Source organism: Phyllobates terribilis, unplaced genomic scaffold (genome assembly GCF_046119375.1).
Source record: "Phyllobates terribilis strain yellow unplaced genomic scaffold, ASM4611937v1 Scaffold_4625__1_contigs__length_58829, whole genome shotgun sequence".
Classification (NCBI taxonomy): Eukaryota; Metazoa; Chordata; class Amphibia; order Anura; family Dendrobatidae; genus Phyllobates; species Phyllobates terribilis.
In genome coordinates, this window is record NW_027367375.1 from 5578 (window position 1) to 25715 (window position 20138).

Sequence of the window (20138 nt, forward strand, 5' to 3'; positions counted from 1 at the left end):
CTATACCACCATCAATACTCACCTCTACCACCATCAATACTCGCCTCTACCACAATCAATACTCGCCTCTACCACCATCAATACTCACCTCTACCACCATCAATACTCGCCTCTACCACCATCAATACTCACCTCTATCACCATCAATACTCACCTCTACCACCATCAATACTCACATCTACCACCATCAATACTCACCTCTATCACCATCAATACTCGCCTCTACCACCATCAATACTCGCCTCTACCACCATCAATACTCACCTCTACCACCATCAATACTCGCATCTACCACCATCAATACTGACCTCTACCACCATCAATACTGACCTCTACTACCATCAATACTCACCTCTGCCACCATCAATACTCACCTCTACCACCATCAATACTCGCATCTACCACCATCAATACTCACCTCTACCACCATCAATACTCACCTCTACCACCATCAATACTCGCATCTACCACCATCAATACTCATCTCTACCAACATCAATACTCGCATCTACCACCATCAATACTCACCACTACCACCATCAATACTCACCTCTACCACCATCAATACTCACCTCTACCACCATCAATACTCGCATCTACCACCATCAATACTCGCATCTACCACCATCAATACTCACCTCTACCACCATCAATACTCGCATCTACCACCATCAATACTGACCTCTACCACCATCAATACTGACCTCTACTACCATCAATACTCACCTCTACCACCATCAATACTCACCTCTACCACCATCAATACTCACCTCTACCACAATCAATACTCACCTAAACCACCATCAATACTCACCTCTACCACCATCAATACTCGCCTCTACCACAATCAATACTCGCCTCTACCACCATCAATACTCACCTCTACCACCATCAATACTCGCCTCTACCACCATCAATACTCACCTCTATCACCATCAATACTCACCTCTACCACCATCAATACTCACATCTACCACGATCAATACTCACCTCTACCACGATCAATACTCGCCTCTACCACCATCAATACTCACTTCTACCACCATCAATACTCACATCTACCACCATGAATACTCACCTCTACCACCATCAATACTCACTTCTACCACCATCAATACTCACGTCTACCACCATCAATACTCACCTCTACCACCATCAATACTCACCTCTACCACCATCAATACTCACCTCTACCACCATCAATACTCACCTCTACCACCATCAATACTCACCTCTACCAACATCAATACTCACCTCTACCACCATCAATACTCACATCTACCACCATCAATACTCACCTCTACCACCATCAATACTCACCTCTACCACCATCAATACTCACCTCTACCACCATCAATACTCGCATCTACCACCATCAATACTCGCATCTACCACCATCAATACTCGCATCTACCACCATCAATACTCGCATCTACCACCATCAATACTCACCTCTATCACCATCAATACTCACCTCTACCACCATCAATACTCACCTCTACCACCATCAATACTCGCATCTACCACCATCAATACTCGTATCTACAACCATCAATACTCGCATCTACCACCATCAATACTCACATCTACCACCATCAATACTCGCATCTACCACCATCAATACTCACATCTACCACCATCAATACTCACCTCTATCACCATCAATACTCACCTCTACCACCGTCAATACTCACCTCTACCACCATCAATACTCGCATCTACCACCATCAATACTCGTATCTACAACCATCAATACTTGCATCTACCACCATCAATACTCACATCTACCACCATCAATACTCACCTCTACCACCATCAATACTCACATCTACCACCATCAATACTCACCTCTACCACCATCAATACTCGCATCTACCACCATCAATACTCACATCTGCCACTATCAATACTCACCTCTACCACCATCAATACTCGCATCTACCACCATCAATACTCACCTCTATCACCATCAATACTCACCTCTACCACCATCAATACTCATCTCTACCACCATCAATACTCACATCTACCACCATCAATACTCACCTCTATCACCATCAATACTCACCTCTACCACCATCAATACTCATCTCTACCACCATCAATACTCACCTCTACCACCATCAATATTCACCTCTACCACCATCAATACTCACCTCTACCACCATCAATACTCACCTCTACCACCATCAATACTCACCTCTACCACCATCAATACTCACCTCTACCACCATCAATACTCACCTCTACCACCATCAATATTCACCTCTACCACCATCAATACTCACATCTACCACCATCAATACTCACCTCTACCACCATCAATACTCACATCTACCACCATCAATATTCACCTCTACCACCATCTGTCGGGGTAAAAGAGAATATATATATCTGTAACTTTTATATTTTTGTAACTTTTATACGCTTTTTTGCTAATGTACTAACCACCATTTTGTGTCATATAACAATAAGCTTTCCTTGCTATATATTACTCAAATCGAAACTTAAACTAAGACAGTTCCAGTGTTGCCAAGACTTATTTCAGAGAAACGAAACAAGATTATAAGCTGACGGCTGCAATATCTGCCCAGAGACTGAGATAAGGAGATGTGGACCAATCAGGAGTGGCTAGACACTGGACTTTCATGGCTTACCCCGCTCCGGACAACCTCTTTCCCCTCCCATTATGTAGTGTATTTAGATTTGTGCATGTAAAAAATAAACACAGAACATTGCTGAGAACGTTGTCTGTAGTAGCCTTCTGAGCATGCTCTGAGCTTGAATTAGCTTGTTGTCTGACTCATTCTTTGAATGGTTGACCCATGCTCATAGTTTGAATTTGGAGTGACTGGAGGACGAGTGGAATGTCATCACGACCCCCACAAATGGCGCCCAACGTGCGGCGTGGCTAGCGGTACGCCGCCCTCCCGGACCCATATTGCTGACTTCCCTGGTGGTGACCGCGGTGGCTGAATTTGAGGCCTGATCAACCTCCATCGAACACGGTAAGTTGAGATGTATTTTATATGTCTCACTTGCCTGTGTGTCAGCCGCAGCGGTTCCTGTGGGATTGTCAGGTTGGATCTGGGTGGGTGACCGGTCGAGTGGTGAGACCTTGGGCGTCCCGCACCACGTCCTGAACCAGCAAGTGTTAAAACGAGTGACGTCGCATGCCTGCGCGTGCTCGTGTGAACACCACCTCCTCCTCCCCCGGTCACTGTACTTTTCTTAGATAGCTGCCTCCCGTAACTGATAGTCGAAGTTTTGAAGCATTCCTGAATTGTAGTGTAAAGGAGGTGTTGTGCTGTCAGAATCTGTGACGAATTGAGGAGTACTCTTCGTCTAACACAGAGACTGCCGTAAAGTCAAGGTTAGGAAACAGTGTATTGAGGAGTACTCTACACTGACGGGTGGTGCCGTAGTAGGAAGGAAGACGAATTGAGGTGTACTCTTCGTCTTATACAGAGAAACCTCATAAGGAGGGGTTCTGCTGTAAGGGTCTGTGACGAATTGAGGTGTACTCTTCGTCTTATACAGAGAAACCTCATAAGGAGGGGTTCTGCTGTCAGTCAGGGTGCCGTGGTGAGTCGTACTGTAAAGTCGCCATTCAAGGTTAGGGAAGGGACGGATCGAGGTGTACTCTCTGTCTTATCAGTGTATTGAGGAGTACTCTACTCTGAGGAGTGGCGACCTGTAGACTGCACCAGTGATCTGAGTCGCGACAGATCATTGCATTCTATAAGAAAATGTTGTGTATATTTAAATTTGAAAGATCTCGTAAGTTGCGGAATGCTGCTGTGGGAGTTAAGCCAATTAGTGGAGTTACGGGAAGGCAAGAAGGCAAGAAGAATGTTAGGAATTTGTAGAATATGATAAGCTTATCCAGTACAGGCAGGCTTTAGTTTTCAGTGTAGAAAGAATGTGTTACACAGAAGTTGGGAAAGTTGGGTGAGGATTTTTGCACCAGACTCAAGCACATCTTAGAGTAGATGGTGCAGGGGGGAACAGAGAATGCCGAGCCTTTGTTCGGATACATGAAAGCTGCAGAATGTGATTTGTTATGTGCCCCCAAAATGGCCGTTGCACCTTTGATGCCTGTCACTACACTGAGCCCTCAGTCACCACCCTATAATGGCGCCGACGCCAAATCACCGGAAGGGTGGACGTGTCGGGTGTGTGGAGAGCAAAACCCACTCTGGGCGGGCCGCCCATGGCACGATGCCCAGCCTGCCCCCAAGAATAATCCCACCCCCACTCCCACCTCCTCCCTCCAACGGCCATCTTGCTACACCTCTTATTTGTTGTGGGAGGCCCGGAAAGCCCCAATCCGGCCTATATCCACTACTAGATCCGTCCGGTGCATATTACCAGCCACCAGCACAGGTGGAAAAGCCCGCAGTCCCAGAGCACCCATCTAAAACTAATGTGACACCCTCTGCTCCAGTCCACGATGCTGAGACGCTTCCCCTGTTTCCTATGGGAGTCACCCACAACCCTGGGGATATCCTCCTCAACCCCCCCAGAATTTCAGGCCAGACTGCTCTCCCTCCGCCAACATACTGTTACTCAAGACGATACGGAGCCAGATGAGGGATGGGCTCAAGATACTCCAGCCCCCCCCCCTCCTTTACCCCATACGTCTCCTATGGCATCCTCCACCCCATATCCATTACCCGTACTCCGGCCCTTGCTCCAAGCAACTGCTGAAAGAGCACCACCCCTCAGCCCCTCAGAAGTCTGGGACCCCTGCCGCTCCCGGAATCTAGTAGACCCATCAGGACGCCCTGTCACGCTGTCAATAGGCTATGGTGACATCCTTACACATCGGGTGGGGGCCATAGTCAACCCTGCAAACACCTGTATGAGCCATGTTGGAGGATTGGCTCGCAAAATTTCCCTTGCTGCTGGTTCTACTCTGGCTGCAGAATGCCAGGCTCACTTAGCCGAAAACGGAGAGCTTTCAAAAGGCCATGGATTCCACAAAAGCAGGATCCCTTAGTACGTATGAATCCGGCCTAGAATACATGAAACAGTTAAAGGCCTGGGCTCAGGATCGCTTGTCAGATCAAGCTGGGTCTGTACAAGATGTTCAACAAGACCCTGATGAATCTGTGGAAAGATATGCTGCAAGACTCAGCATGCATTTTGAGGATCTTGGGTACAGTCTTCACGTCAAGACGCAGGCTGCCCTGTTGGTTCAGGCCCTAGTAGATGGCCTACAAGACGCTCTCAGAGATGAAGTCCTGAGAGTACGGCCCGAGATTCGTTATTCTTCTGTCAACGACGCGGTGGACATCGTTAAAGCTTTCCAAAAATCAATGCTAAAAATGGAAAAGGATACTAAGCCAAAGAAGAAAACCGCTCCTGCCATGGTATATCAAGCTCAAGAAAGCTACCCACCCCCTGGCAACCAACATGGAATCAAGTGGGTAATGGTTAAAGGCACAGGTGATGATACTCCTCCCACATATAGAAAACAAGACAGAAGAGATGACAAGGGACCATCTAGAAACAGAAGACAATCTCGTGATTCTGAAGGACGAATGTTGTGTTGGGAGTGTGGTAACCCTAATCACATTCTCAGAGACTGTCCAACCCACAGACAGTACCATGACCGCTCATTTCATGACGGTCCACACAACCATGGACCTTCCCGTGAACCATCTCATCCATGCCAATGACGGCTCGGTCAACCAGTGTCCACTTTCCCGGCTACGCATCTCACGGCCGCCTGTGGGACTGTCACTTTACAGGTGGACCATCAACCACTGGAGTTCCTGGTGGACACTGGGGCGGCCACATCTGTCATTTCCTCTGCACAGCTCCCTCCTTCTGTATCCCTATCACCGGATACCCTCACCTGTGTTGGGGTAGAAGGCCAACATATTTCTTCTCCACTCACAGTCCCTGTGTCTGCAGGACCGTTCACCGGAGTACTCACAAGATTCTTGGTCTCTGAAACTTGCCCTGTCAACCTGTTGGGAGCCGATCTCTTAGAGCGGATGAAGGCAACAATTACCTTCGGAAACCATGGTATGGAGCTTCTTTTGCGGGACCCTCATTCCAAACAAGGGACTGAAGACCGCTGTGTTCTTAAAGCCTTCCCTCTCATAATGATGACCATACAACCTCACACTCTTCTTGATACCTCACAGTTCTCTCACTCTCTGTGGTCCAGTGGGCCAGAGGACGTCGGCCTCCTGCAGGTTCCCCCGGTCGGAGTACACCTCAAGCCTGGACATAGGTACCCACGGTTGCCACAATACCCCCTCAAGGCTGCACAAGAACAAAGCTTGAGTACCCAAGTCGCTTCCCTCCTGGAATCAGGAGTCCTTGTCAGATGTGTATCTCCATGCAATACACCCCTCTTTCCTGTAAAAAAGAAAACCGCTCCGGGAGAGCCTCCAAGATACCGGTTGGTTCAGGATCTCAGAGCCGTCAATGCAGCTACCATTTTAGAAACTCCAGTGGTACCTAACCCAAACACCCTTTTGTCTCAGCTGCCTCCAACGGCCACCTTGTTTACGGTGTTAGATCTGGCCAACGCCTTCTTCAGTATACCTTTACATGAAGATTCGTGGTTTCTTTCTGCCTTCACCTTTCAAGGAGCACAGCTTACATGGACCAGGACTCCGCAAAGAGCCCAGAACTCTCCTAACCAATTCACTCATTCTATGAAGTCTATTCTGGAGCCATGGGTTCAAGAGAACCCTCAGGTCACCCTTCTACAGTATGTGGATGATCTTTTACTCTGTGGCACTGAAGAAAATTTGCCAGAGATGTCAGCATCCCTTCTCTGGTTTCTTCACTCAGCTAACTGTAAAGTCTCGAAAGGCAAAGTCCAATGGTGTCTGCCCAAGGTCATTTTCCTCGGACATTGTATATCACAAGGTACTAGACATCTGACTGAAGAAAGAAAACAAGCCATCATGGATATCACCTTCCCAACCACCTACTCCACTATGCAGACCTTCCTTGGCCTCATCACTTACTGCAGGCAATGGATCCCTGATGCCTCAAAGCTCATGCAACCTCTGTACGACTGTCTCAAGAATGAAGGCTCAGTTTGGCTTCATGCTGAAGATCCACGTGTTTCTCATCAACACAGACTATGTTTTGACCGTCTTAAACAGGCTGTTGTCTCTGCCCCGGCCTTGGGCTTACCAGACTATACTCAGCCATTTCACCTCTTTGTCTCGGAATCGGAAGGTCATGCCTCTGGAGTTCTAGCACAACGCTATGATCATAAGTATCGGCCTTTGGGCTACTACTCAGCCCGCCTGGACCCTGTCGCCCGAACTGCCCCCCCCGTGCCTTAAGGCGGTCCACGCTGCTCACATCCTCCTTGACAAGTCAGCTGACCAGATGTCTGACTATCAATCCTGCCACTTTGCTTCCACCTTCTAGGGGGGAAGGTGAGGAGGGTGAAGGTCCATTGGTAGAACCTCATGATTGTATAAAAATTTTGCAGGAAGAGACTTCTGCTCCAGAGAATATGGTGGCACATCCGCTCGCAGACCCTGCCTTGCACCTATGGACTGATGGATCCCGTTTCGCAGACCCTCAAGGGAAGTTCCACACGGGATATGCTGTCACAACGGACCTAACAGTCCTCAAGGCTGAAGCTCTACCACCATACATGTCTGCACAAGAAGCTGAACTTGTGGCTCTCACAGAGGCCTGCCACCTGGCAGCAGGAACAAAGGCGAATATGTATATACCGATTCCAGGTATGGACATGGAATTTGCAATGATTCTGGACTCTTGTGGAAGTCTAGAGGATTCATCACAGCTGCAGGTACACCAGTGAAACATGTCTCATGGATTAAGGCCCTAATGAAGGCCCTGGAACTACCCATTCAGGTTGCTGTTATCAAGGTCAAGGCTCATGGAAGACTAGAATCCAGAGAAGCCAAGGGCAACCACCTAGCTGACCAAGCAGCCAAGACTGCAGCAGTGGAGAATGTGTCATCAAAGTGGTAGGAAAAGGAAGAAGAGATGGGAGAGACTTTGCAAACCGTAGCTGTGGCGCTCACTAGAGCAAGAGCCAAGGAACAGCCGGCGGAAGACCATACAAGTCCAGCAGAGACACGAGTGGAATCCAGGGGGGTCAGGATGCCTGAAGAAAAATTGTGTGAGGAACAAAGGAAGACCCCCACTGAAGAAGTCAAGCAATGGAAAGCGGCAAGAGCTGTGCTGGCAGGTTGCAAAGATTCAAAGGTCAACTCGACTCTTTACCAAGTGGATGGGAAGCCTTGCTTGCCTAGACGCATGTACTCAGCTGTGGCAGCATGGGCTCACGGGCCTACACACAGAGGAAAGAATCAAGCTTTGGCATGTATCAAGAAACTGTACTTTGCACCCGGAATCTCTTCCACTGTGACTGCGTACTCAAAATCCTGCTCTGTCTGCGCTACCTGCAACCCAACGTGTACGGCACGGGTCCCTCTTCAACATCTGGCTAAACCAGACTACCCTTGGCAGAGAATACAAGTCGACCATATCCAAATGCCTAAAGCAGGAAAATAGGAGTACGTTTTGGTAGCCGTGGATATGTTCTCAGCCTGGCCCGAGGCCTACCCGGTTGTCAACATGACTGCTAAAGTCACAGCCAAGAAACTGATCACCGAAATTGCCTGCAGATTTGGAGTTTCCCCAAGTTATAGAATCGGATCAAGGACCAGCTTTCACAGCAAATATCTACGAAGAACTCTGGAACATGTTGGGAACAGATTTGGGCCTCCACACTCCATACCATCCTGCCAGTTCAGGCAAAGTGGAGAGAATGAATTCCACACTCAAGACCCAGCTCTTGAAAATGACCTAAGATCATCCCCTCCCCTGGCCCGACCTACTCCCTATAGTATTGTATCATATCACACACACTCCTCAGGCCAAACATGGGCTGACTCCCTATAAAATTTTGTTTGGGACCCCACCCAAGATAGGAGAGATTAGGCCCCAAGAGTTGTCTGAAACACATGATAGAGTGGTAAAATTTGTGATTGCCTTGTCTAGAGAATTGACTAACACCCGCTCTCCAGTATCTGCTTCTCTCCCAGAATCTACAGGTGATGCAGTACATGATTATGTGAAGAAGTTTGTCCGGAAAGACTGCCTCCAGCCGCAGTTCGAGGGACCGTACACTGTGCTTCTCACCACCCCGACGGCTCTGAAGCTTGAGGGCAAGAGCACCTGGATTCACGCCTCCCACTGCAAGAGAGACAGAACGAGTCTATAAAAGATGACTACCTTCTTCTATATCCTTTCCATATGCTTACTGTCTGTCCCAGGGTGGACAGCTACCACACAGGGGTAGATACCTCCTTTTTCTCAAGTTGGTTGGGAGGGCTCAAGGGATTCCTCCAACAAGTTTGTCTAGTAATGGGAGGTCTATTAGTATTGGGCCTGGTGGTCCTGTGCTGCATAGTCCCCTTATACAGGAAAAATATAACCAATGCTGTCCCAACCTCCGGGACCTTTCTGAATCAAGAGAAGATATGGAGAAATACACTTCTTTGAACAAGTCTGACCAGACCCCCCATAACAAAGTTCAATTGAAAGATTCAGTTTAGGATCAGTTGGGAGAACTCCATGTGTCACCCAGGATAGGGCTCGATTGTCTGGGGGCGTCCCATAAGGGGGCAGCTTCTAAGATGATTGGGTGAAGAAATCCACCTCCCCTCTCCCCACACATGGACAGTCTCAAAGGCCCCGAAGCAAAGGAAAGCTTAGTGTTTAGGGGGGAATGTCGGGGTAAAAGAGAATATATATATTTGTAACTTTTATATTTTTGTAACTTTTATACGCTTTTTTGCTAATGTACTAACCACCATTTTGTGTCATATAACAATAAGCTTTCCTTGCTATATATTACTCAAATCGAAACTTAAACTAAGACAGTTCCAGTGTTGCCAAGACTTATTTCAGAGAAACGAAACAAGATTATAAGCTGACGGCTGCAATATCTGCCCAGAGACTGAGATAAGGAGATGTGGACCAATCAGGAGTGGCTAGACATTGGACTTTCATGGCTTACCCCGCTCCGGACAACCTCTTTCCCCTCCCATTATGTAGTGTATTTAGATTTGTGCATGTAAAAAATAAACACAGAACATTGCTGAGAACGTTGTCTGTAGTAGCCTTCTGAGCATGCTCTGAGCTTGAACCAGCTTGTTGTCTGACTCATTCTTTGAATGGTTGACCCATGCTCATAGTTTGAATTTGGAGTGACTGGAGGACGAGTGGAATGTCATCACGACCCCCACACATCAATACTCACCTCTACCACCATCAATATTCACCTCTACCACCATCAATACTCACCTCTATCACCATCAATAATCACTTATTTTGCCATTCAAATATGTGACGTTTTGGTCAATCGGACCTTTATCAGACGAACAGATGACACTATTCTTATTGCAACATTTCATTTCACTAACAGTGTAATCTGTTTGATAAAGGTCCGATTGACCAAAACGTCACAGATTTGGATTGCAAAAGCAATAAATATAGATTCTAATTAGACGCATCATTTTGAAGATTCTGTATAGCGAGACATATTAGAGTCTGGGGAAAGAACCATGACGTGTTCTAATGAGATACTGAATGCTGCCTGTCAGGGTCTCCGGACAGCTGGGTGCCGCCATGTGCCGTGTAACCGTTGAGACCTGTGTATATATAGTACGGGGATAATGGTATATTGTACGAGCCGTCAGTACGATGGCTTCTGCCACAAATCCCCCATCTCCTCTGTCCCTGAGCTCAGGAGGAGCAGCCGGCTGCTGCCACCATGTGTAATACTGCGAGTCCTGGTAACTAGGAGACTCCCACCAACAAGATGGCCGCGCTCACTGCAGGGACAGGACGTCTGCGGCCGAAACCTGCCCCTTCCTGCTAATCTTCCTGCCTCACATGCTGTAAACCAGAAAACACCACAGAAAACCTCCCCGAGATCGGAGAAGACGCAGCTCCGGTATATGTGCGTCTCCTGTCCGCTCACAGTCCGGAGAGGACGGGAAGAAGCGGCCGATCCCCCGGAGTCTGCGGCACTGAAGCTCCAGTGTAATGTGCGGTATATAACTATTATAGGACTACGGGCGGCAGGTAATTATGGGTTTTTATTATAATAGTTTTTATTGTACTATACAGAAGGTTGAACTAATGTACGGTACAGACCAAAAGTTTGGACACACCTTCTCATTTAAAGGTTTTTCTGTATTTTCATGACTATGAAAATTGTACATTCACACTGAAGGCATCAGAACTATGAATTACCACATGTGGAATTATATACTGAACAAAAAAAGTGTGAAACAACTGAAAATATGTCTTATATTCTAGGTTCTTCAAAGTAGCCACCTTTTGCTTTGATGACTGCTTTGCACACTCTTGCCATTCTCTTGATGAGCTTCAAGAGGTAGTCACCGGAAATGGTTTTCACTTCACAGGTGTGCCCTGTCAGGTTTAATAAGTGGGATTTCTTGCCTTATAAATGGGGTTGGGACCATCAGTTGTGTTGTGCAGAAGTCTGGTGGATACACAGCTGATAGTCCTACTGAATAGACTGTTAGAATTTGTATTATGGCAAGAAAAAAGCAGCTAAGTAAAGAAAAACGAGTGGCCATCATTTCTTTAAGAAATGAAGGTCAGTCAGTCCGAAAAATTGGGAAAACTTTGAAAGTGTCCCCAAGTGCAGTTGCAAAAACCATCAAGCGCTACAAAGAAACTGGCTCACATGAGGACCGCCCCAGGAAAGGAAGACCAAGAGTCACCTCTGCTTCTGAGGATAAGTTTATCCGAGTCACCAGCCTCAGAAATCGCAGGTTAACAGCAGCTCAGATTAGAGACCAGGTCAATGCCACACAGAGTTCTAGCAGCAGACACATCTCTACAACAACTGTTAAGAGGAGACTTTGTGCAGCAGGCCTTCATGGTAAAATAGCTAATAGGAAACCACTGCTAAGGGCAGGCAACAAGCAGAAGAGACTTGTTTGGGCTAAAGAACACAAGGAATGGACATTAGACCAGTGGAAATCTGTGCTTTGGTCTGATGAGCCCAAATTTGAGATCTTTGGTTCCAACCACCATGTCTTTGTGCGACGCAGAAAAGGTGAACGGATGGACTCTACATGCCTGGTTCCCACCGTGAAGCATGGAGGAGGAGGTGTGATGGTGTGGGGGTGCTCTGCTGGTGACACTGTTGGGGATTTATTCAAAATTGAAGGCATACTGAACCAGCATGGCTACCACAGCATCTTGCAGCGGCATGCTATTCTATCCGGTTTGCGTTTAGTTGGACCATCATTTATTTTTCAACAGGACAATGACCCCAAACACACCTCCAGGCTGTGTAAGGGCTATTTGACCAAGAAAGAGAGTGATGGGGTGCTACACCAGATGACCTGGCCTCCACAGTCACCAGACCTGAACCCAATCGAGATGGTTTGGGCTGAGCTGGACCGCAGAGTGAAGGCAAAAGGGCCAACAAGTGCTAAGCATCTCTGGGAACTCCTTCAAGACCATTTCCAGTGACGACCTCTTGAAGCTCATCAAGAGAATGCCAAGAGTGTGCAAAGCAGTCATCAAAGCAAACGGTGGCTACTTTGAAGAACCTAGAATATAAGACATATTTTCAGTTGTTTCACACTTTTTTGTTAAGTATATAATTCCACATGTGTTAATTCATAGTTTTGATGCCTTCAGTGTGAATGTACAATTTTCATAGTCATGAAAATACAGAAAAATCTTTAAATGAGAAGGTGTGTCCAAACTTTTGGTCTGTACTGTATAACATGAGATAAGAACCATGAAGGAAATAAGTGACGGCCGGTAGAGAGGACCCGGTCTGCGAGGGCTGACGATCCACTGGGGAAGGTGTGGAGAGGAGCTGTTCATATGACTGTGTAGTATCAGCAGGATGATTGAAGGCTTCACTGAAAAGGAGAGAGTTCTCTCATTATTTTGCCAGGTTAGGGAGACTCTGATTGTTTGAGGTGGTGAAATCCAGAGTACATGGAGAAGCACAGGAGAAACCTTATAAGTGATTGCTTGAGGGGGAAAAAGAAGAAGAGTAAAGTACAGATTGTCTTTGCAGAGGTATCGATAGAGATAAGCGAATAAATTTAAGTGGAATTTAATTCTACTAGGATTTTTCAAAAAATCATCAAAACCGAATTTTGATGTATGCGGCAACGGGGTCATAGACTAGAATGGTGTCAACAGAGTGAACATGCGCTCTGTCGTGTATCATTTTCGGACGTGTACGCCTTCTGGTTACTGACACTCAGACGTAGTGGACTACATCTGAATGTCCACCTCCAGTAGGTGTATACATCCGAAAATGATGTGACACGCCCCCTGGGCCGTGGGGTACTCGGTGCCGGGCCGGTCGGTGCAGGGGATGTCACAGTGGCAGTGACCCGGTCGTCTTCCGGTGCTGGCTCTCACCCTCACAATCAGTGGTAGCCTTGGATCTTGTCGGGCGACCTGCAGTCCCCTGGACCCTCTGTGGCCACCTTTTCGGTGATGTAATTGTGGTGGTTGGCAGCTGCACCTTGCAAATACAGCAGCCCCGGTTTCTAGCTGAGCCTTGTAGTTCTCCACTAGTTTAGGGGCCGGTCCCCTCTGCGGCCTGATCCCTCCACGTCCTGGTAGATTCTGGCGCACGGGTGGCATCCGCACTTCCCGTGCCCCTAGGATCCCCTCACTCCTGGAGCCTTCCCTCTGCTCCCTTCCTCTTCAGCCTTTCCTCCTGGGCCTCTCAACTCAGGCCCGCTGCTCCTGAGCAGAGCTCCTCCAGAGCTCCTGTTCCACACACTCTCTCCTCACTGTTCTGACCACTCCCAAGATGGCTCCCCTTTTTATACTCCTACTCAAGTGCCCCTCTGTACTTCTTCCTCGACCCACATCCCCAACATGGTTCCACCCTCCAGCTAGGGACCAGGGACTGTGCTCTCCCTTAGGAGCAATCTCACCCTTCCCTCTGAAGTGGAGTGTAATGGATGCAAGTGTGTGGGTCCCGGGCAGTACTCTATCCTTACCTGAGAGTGGGATACCACACCTCTGTGTGAGATGCAGTACCTCTGTGGTGACTGAACCCGCAGGGGCGCCACATACCCCCCTGGAAAAACACAGCACGTCCGCGGGCTGGAACAGAGAAAAACTAATTTTAGACTTACAAATTTTTTTAGATGCATCACATATAAGAATATCACACAACTTTTCTTCCCTTTATGGGAGGCACATTTTCTTGAACGTTACATGTTACTGTATCAGCTTATAAAACATTATGAAACTTTCTTCCAATAAAATTCTCTTCACATCAATAAAACACTTTTCCATATCAAACATTTTCAATAAACTACAGTGAAATCTATAGCCGGGTGTCCATATTACTGAAGAAAGTGCAATTTTGAGGGACCCGTCCGAAAACCATCAACGTAGGCCCTGGGCGTGGCTGCAGGGCATAGGTGATCCAGCTGTTGGACCACGTCTTCGGCCACGCCAAACAAGTTTTTGTTCTGCGGTCTGCATAAAACCAATAAGAAGCACTTTAAGAAGTGCAAACTATTTACAGTTTAAAGTTTTTGGCTGCTCACAGTCCTCAGCCTGTCAGTTCTTATACCCTCACCGGGTAACTAGGTAACACACAAAACTTTTTCAGTTCACTCATACAAGGATGTACCCTTCCGGGTAACTATATACAGTTTAGTTTTTAACCAGGGAGCTTAATAGTGGTTCTCCCTCCTGGGAAACACCTGTCCGCTGTAGGCTGACCCAGCCGGGTCATCAGCCTCGGACGGCAGGGGCATGTCCACTTCCTCCTCCACTACCCTGTGCACATGGAGGGCATACCACCCGCGTTCTCTCTTATGCCGGGTATAGGTGACACGGTCACCAGGGTACAGGTCTCTGTCAGGATGTCCTTGCTGGAGGTGGGACTCCACGTCCCTCCGGTTAACAAATAGATCTTTCGCAGCCTGTGGTTCTCTGATGAAGCCCCACCCGGCGTCCAGGTCGAACTTCACGACAGTCCCTTCTGCGCGGGGACTGGGTGTGGCTGTCTTTGCCTTGCGGGCCCGGGTCTTCTCCTCCATGTTACAGGCCTCCATTTTCTCCTAGTGCACGGGTGCGCCGCTCCTTCTCCAGTTGAAGGAGTTCCCGCCGGCAATGCTCCTCTCGGCGTGCGGCCTCCTTTTGGGTCTCCCGAGGAAAACCCATCAGGTCACCCGCCGGGTTATCCCAATGGAATTGGTCTCCCTCTTCCCTCTGGGCAACCAAGGGTGTGGGAGCGGGCAACAGAGGGCGGCTCTAGTCCTCGACCTCCTCGGACCTTTTGCAAGCGGCGCGTCTGTACACACATTCAGGTGTGGGGGCAGGTGGCTCCTGTAGGGGGCCTAGGAGCAGGTCGGCGTCGTGAGTGCCCGGGGACGGAGGTTCCTGCAGGGGGCCTAGGAGTAGGTTGGCATCGTGCGCGCCCGGGGAAGGTGGTTCCTGCAGGGTGACCAGGAACGGATCGGCGCCAGCGGCGTCCGGGACAGGGATATCGCTCCTACTTGCTCCCGCGATCGCTTCAGCTCTGCCCGACACCTCCTGTTCCAGGAGCAGCTCCATGCAGCGCAGACTGCTGCTGGGTTAGCCTCTTCTCCAGGAGCTCAGCTCTCCAGATGGCGACAGCAGCTCGCTGGGCCTCCTCCATTCTCCTGCCCAGTTCTTGCACCTCGTCTCGGAGGAACCCCGTATCCTCCAGGGACAGCTTCATTAATACCCCCTCCTGGGTGAGGGGTGACGTACTTGGCTGCAGACCACGGCCCGGATTCTGAGGCTGATCTCCGTCCATCTTGCCGTGTGCGGTCTGTCTAGCCTGCTGGAGACTCCGCCCTGTCTCCAAGGTCCCTCTTCTCCTCTCCCCTTTCTGGGGCGGCCCATGGCTGCTTGCTGTCGGCCACACCTGGGGACGGCCTCCCCAGACTGATGGACAGGTCTAGGTATATGACCACAGCCGCATGGGGCGGGTTGCGCTTTTGGCGCCATTCTGGGACCCGGCCCACAATGGGAGGCTTCTTGTCGTCCTTGATCACGCACATAATGGCGCCCGTTCTTCTGGGGCGGGTTCCACATTCAGTATACAACACAGTCTCTAGGTGCACAATACCCGGTTACAACTGGTGGGTTCATATCCTGTTCGTGACGCTAAGTTGACGTGTCCCCTGGTCCATGGGGTACTCGGTGCCGGGCCGGTCGGTGCAGGGGCTGTCACAGTGGCAGTGACCCGGTCCATGACCCAGGGCGGTCAATAAAAGGGGATTATTATAGTTTTTATAGTTTAATGTTTGTGACGCCACCTGTGGTATGAGGCTATATGGAGCCGCCGCTGCGGTGCAGATCCTCTGGAGCTGATGGTGACGCAGCAGAGTTGGTTCAGCTCTCCACAGGTAGCGCTAAGCTCCAGGGCGGTGCAGTGATGATTAATGAGGTAGATGTTGCTGTGCAGTGTAGTGCAGGTGATAGCGCAGATAATAATTCCAGGACACAGTGGGGTGCAGTCTTCAGATCTACTCACAGTTGTTGAACTCCAGGCTACCAGGACCAGGGTAACCTCCCACATCGTCCTGCATTCACCAAGGAAGGGGTTCAGCAATCTCTCAAGTAACTCAGGAGTACTTAAACGGGACCCCGTTATACGTGCCTTCCTCGGTTGTCTTCCTGCGCTGGCTCTCACCTTCCTGCCCTGCGCATCACAATCAGTGTCCCAAGCCGGTAGCCTCGGATCTTGTCGGGCGACCTGCAGTCCCCTGGACCCTCTGTGGCCACCTTTTTGGCGATGTAATTGTGGTGGTTGGCAGCTGCACCTTGCAAGTACAGCAGCCTCCGGTTTCTAGCGGAGCCTTGTAGTTCTCCACTAGTTTAGGGGCCAGTCCTCTCTGCGGCCTGATCCCTCCACGTCCTGGTAGATTCGGGCGCACGGGTGGCATCCGCACTCCCCGTGCTCCTAGGATCCCCTCACTCCTGGAGCCTTCCTCTGCTCTCTTTCTCTTCAGCCTTTCCTCCTGGACCTCTCAACTCAGGCCCGCTCCTCCTGAGCAGAGCTCCTCCAGAGCTCCTGCTCCAAACACTGTTTCCTCACTGTTCTGACCACTCCCAAGATGGCTCCCCTTTTTATACTCCTACTCAAGTGCTCCCCTGTACTTCTTCCTCCACCTACACCCACTATATGATTCCACCCTCCAGCTAGGGACCAGGGATTGTGCTCTCCCTTAGGAGCAATCTCGCCCTTCCCTCTGAAGTGGAGTGTAATGGATACAAGTGTGTGGGTCCCGGTCAGCACTCTATCCTTATCTGAGAGTGAGACACCACACCTCTGGGTGAGATGCAGTACCTCTGTGGCGACTGAACTCGCAGGGGCGCCACAGATGCATGTCAAAGAGCACGTTCGCTCTGTCAGCAACATAATAGTTTTTAGCCTCGTCGGCGCATATGTCTGAATCCTGTTTCTTGGGGGGCTTGGAGGTAAGCCCCGACGGGGCCACTGAATGGGAGTCTAAACCCAATATTTAAACTGAATGCTCTGAACGATGTACAATTAGAGGAGAACGATATTCCCAAAATCACAATCTGATTTTATAATAATCTACACACATATTTATTAATTTGTGCCAATATAACTCATTTTTAAATCTGCCTATTTTGCACATATCACCCGAAAGGCTACTCTTCCAGGCTCTATTTACCCTCTAGTTGTCATTGGGTCAGGCCTGCTGTAGTTTATTCTACCTTTAGATTACTGTATGCTGTCCTAAATTCCTTCGGTGCACTTTTTGCTTCTGTACACAATCCTGTTATCCCGATTTTATCTACTGCCATCTACGTCAGTTTCTGCCTGTTCTGTTAGATGGTGTCAAGCAGAGCTCAACTCTCCGACACGACTCCACAACACATCTTGTAGGATTGTGTTAGGAAAGAGTGACAAGTCTAGAAGAAGAAATACTTCCTTCCCAAATTTCGCTCTCAATCCTCCTTTTCATTCCTCCAGTTCCCTTTAGGGCACAAGCCAACTAAAGTTTTCTTTGAAAAACAATGACCCTACTCATCGATGACCCACCGAGGATGGAGCAGGACAGAAGCCACATGGCTGCTCGGGTATTAGATCTCACCCTGGAGATAATCTACTGGATCACTGGAGAGGTGAGAGCTTCACATCACATCACTCTGATCTCTAGGAATAAAGCAGAGAAATGACGGGAAAGGTGAAGGATCCTTAGAATAGATGTAGTGATCGGCGTCTCCCCATACACAGGATCACACAGTAGTGAAGAGGTCGTCTGGGGAGTGTGTGACCCCCCGTGTGTCAGGAGGGCGGAGCAGGACCCCAAGTGACATCACCGAGCCTCCACCTCATTCACTGATACATGAGCAGAAGATCCTAGAACTGACCACCAGGATCACTACTGAGCTGCTGAGCGGAGAGGTGAGCGCTGCCGGGAATGCTGGGACATTATATAATAACGCCGGGGGAGGGGTCTGCTAATGACGGGTCATTGTGTGTGTCAGGTTCCTATAAGGTGTCAGGACGTCACCGTCTATTTCTCCATGGAGGAGTGGGAGTATATAGAAGGACACAAGGATCTGTACAAGGACGTCATGATGGAGGATCACCAGCCCCTCACATCTCCGGGTAAGAGGAGACCGTCCTGATTATAGAGGAGAGGCCGGGTCTGAGGTCACCTAGACTCCCCCATCATCTGATCATCACATGTAGACGATGTATTCAGTCCTGTGTATATTTCCTATAGATGGGTCCAGTCCGAGAAATCCACCAGAGAGAAGTCCCAGTCCTCTATATTCCCAGGATCGTCCAGAGGAGAAGCAGAATGTCCTCCTGGATCATCAGGTAGATGGAGCTGAGATTTCTGGAAATCCTCTATAGACCGATGTAATGAATCTTTGACATAACCTTCTGAAGCAGTAGTGGAACATAGGCGCCATGTCGGCTGGGGTTGGTGGCGGCTACAAATGGTTTCTGGTTTTATAAAAGATAATGATAGCATCAGATTGGATATCCACGTTGATGGATATTCAGCGAGGATAAATGTATAATTCTGCGATTTAGATGGAAACAGCAGCACAATGCCACGGGTGAATGTCAATTCTGTCTGATATTCACTTCAGGAGATCCTTCTTTTAGGTCAAGTTGGCTCATGACTTCTAGTGTTTTTTACCGTCAGCTAATATGACATAAACTAATGTTAGTCTTTTTTCTTGATAATTCAAGTACAGAGGAGTTATGGTTCTCACCAAATGACGAAAACTTCTTTATTTCCTTGAATCCAGAGTACAAACTGGACTAAAAGAAGGAAAACACGCAGCACTCAGCCAAGACGAGAAAGTGACTCTAGATGCGAAGGCCATAGCCGGAGTGCTGCGTGTCCTCCTTGTTTTATTCTAATTTGTACTCTGGATTCAATTAAGTCGATAAGTTTTCATCAGCTGACTCCTCCAAGTATTGCAGACCACCTTTCTCTTTATTGGAATTTTTTTCTCTAATGTCTTATGTTGGATCCTTGCAGGAAAGTTATGGTGGAACGATGAATGGACACGAAAAACCCTTATCCATGTTGGTGAATGGTAAGAGCCTTTCATAAATTTCGTGTTTTGTTCCTCTTGCATAATTTACAGACTGAGTTAATCTAAAACATCCTCCATAATATCCAATGGAGGAGATGTACATGACAGGAAACTTTCTGATCTTACTGAATTCCTCGTCCAGTGAGTTGGGTCAGTTGATATCAACATGTTCTTTTACTACAAGGCTCCGAGAAATATTATCTGTGATTTTCAGGCCAGGGATTGAGAAAAATATTGGGCACAAGTCTTAATTATTAATTTAGGGTTTTTCATTCAGTCCCATAGCACCCCAGGGTATAACATCCGGCCCCATTGCCATAGTGACGCACCCCCTGGGCCATATTCTTTAGGGGAATACCCGGAGCCGGATCAGATGGGAGTTGTAGTCGCCGAGTGGCAGTGACCCGGTCCGTGCCCAGGGTGTCAAGCTCAGAGTATGTGGCAGTCCTACAGATGTTATAAAGTTCTTTATGTCGACTACGCCACCCGTTGTATTGCGGTCACTA

General features: G+C 48.5%; 1 pseudogene; it reads left to right on the forward strand.

The window, feature by feature from the left end:
- The first annotated feature begins 10883 nt into the window (after nt 1-10883).
- LOC141249489 (uncharacterized) overlaps nt 10884-20138 on the forward strand; it is a 29197-nt pseudogene continuing 19942 nt past the window's right edge.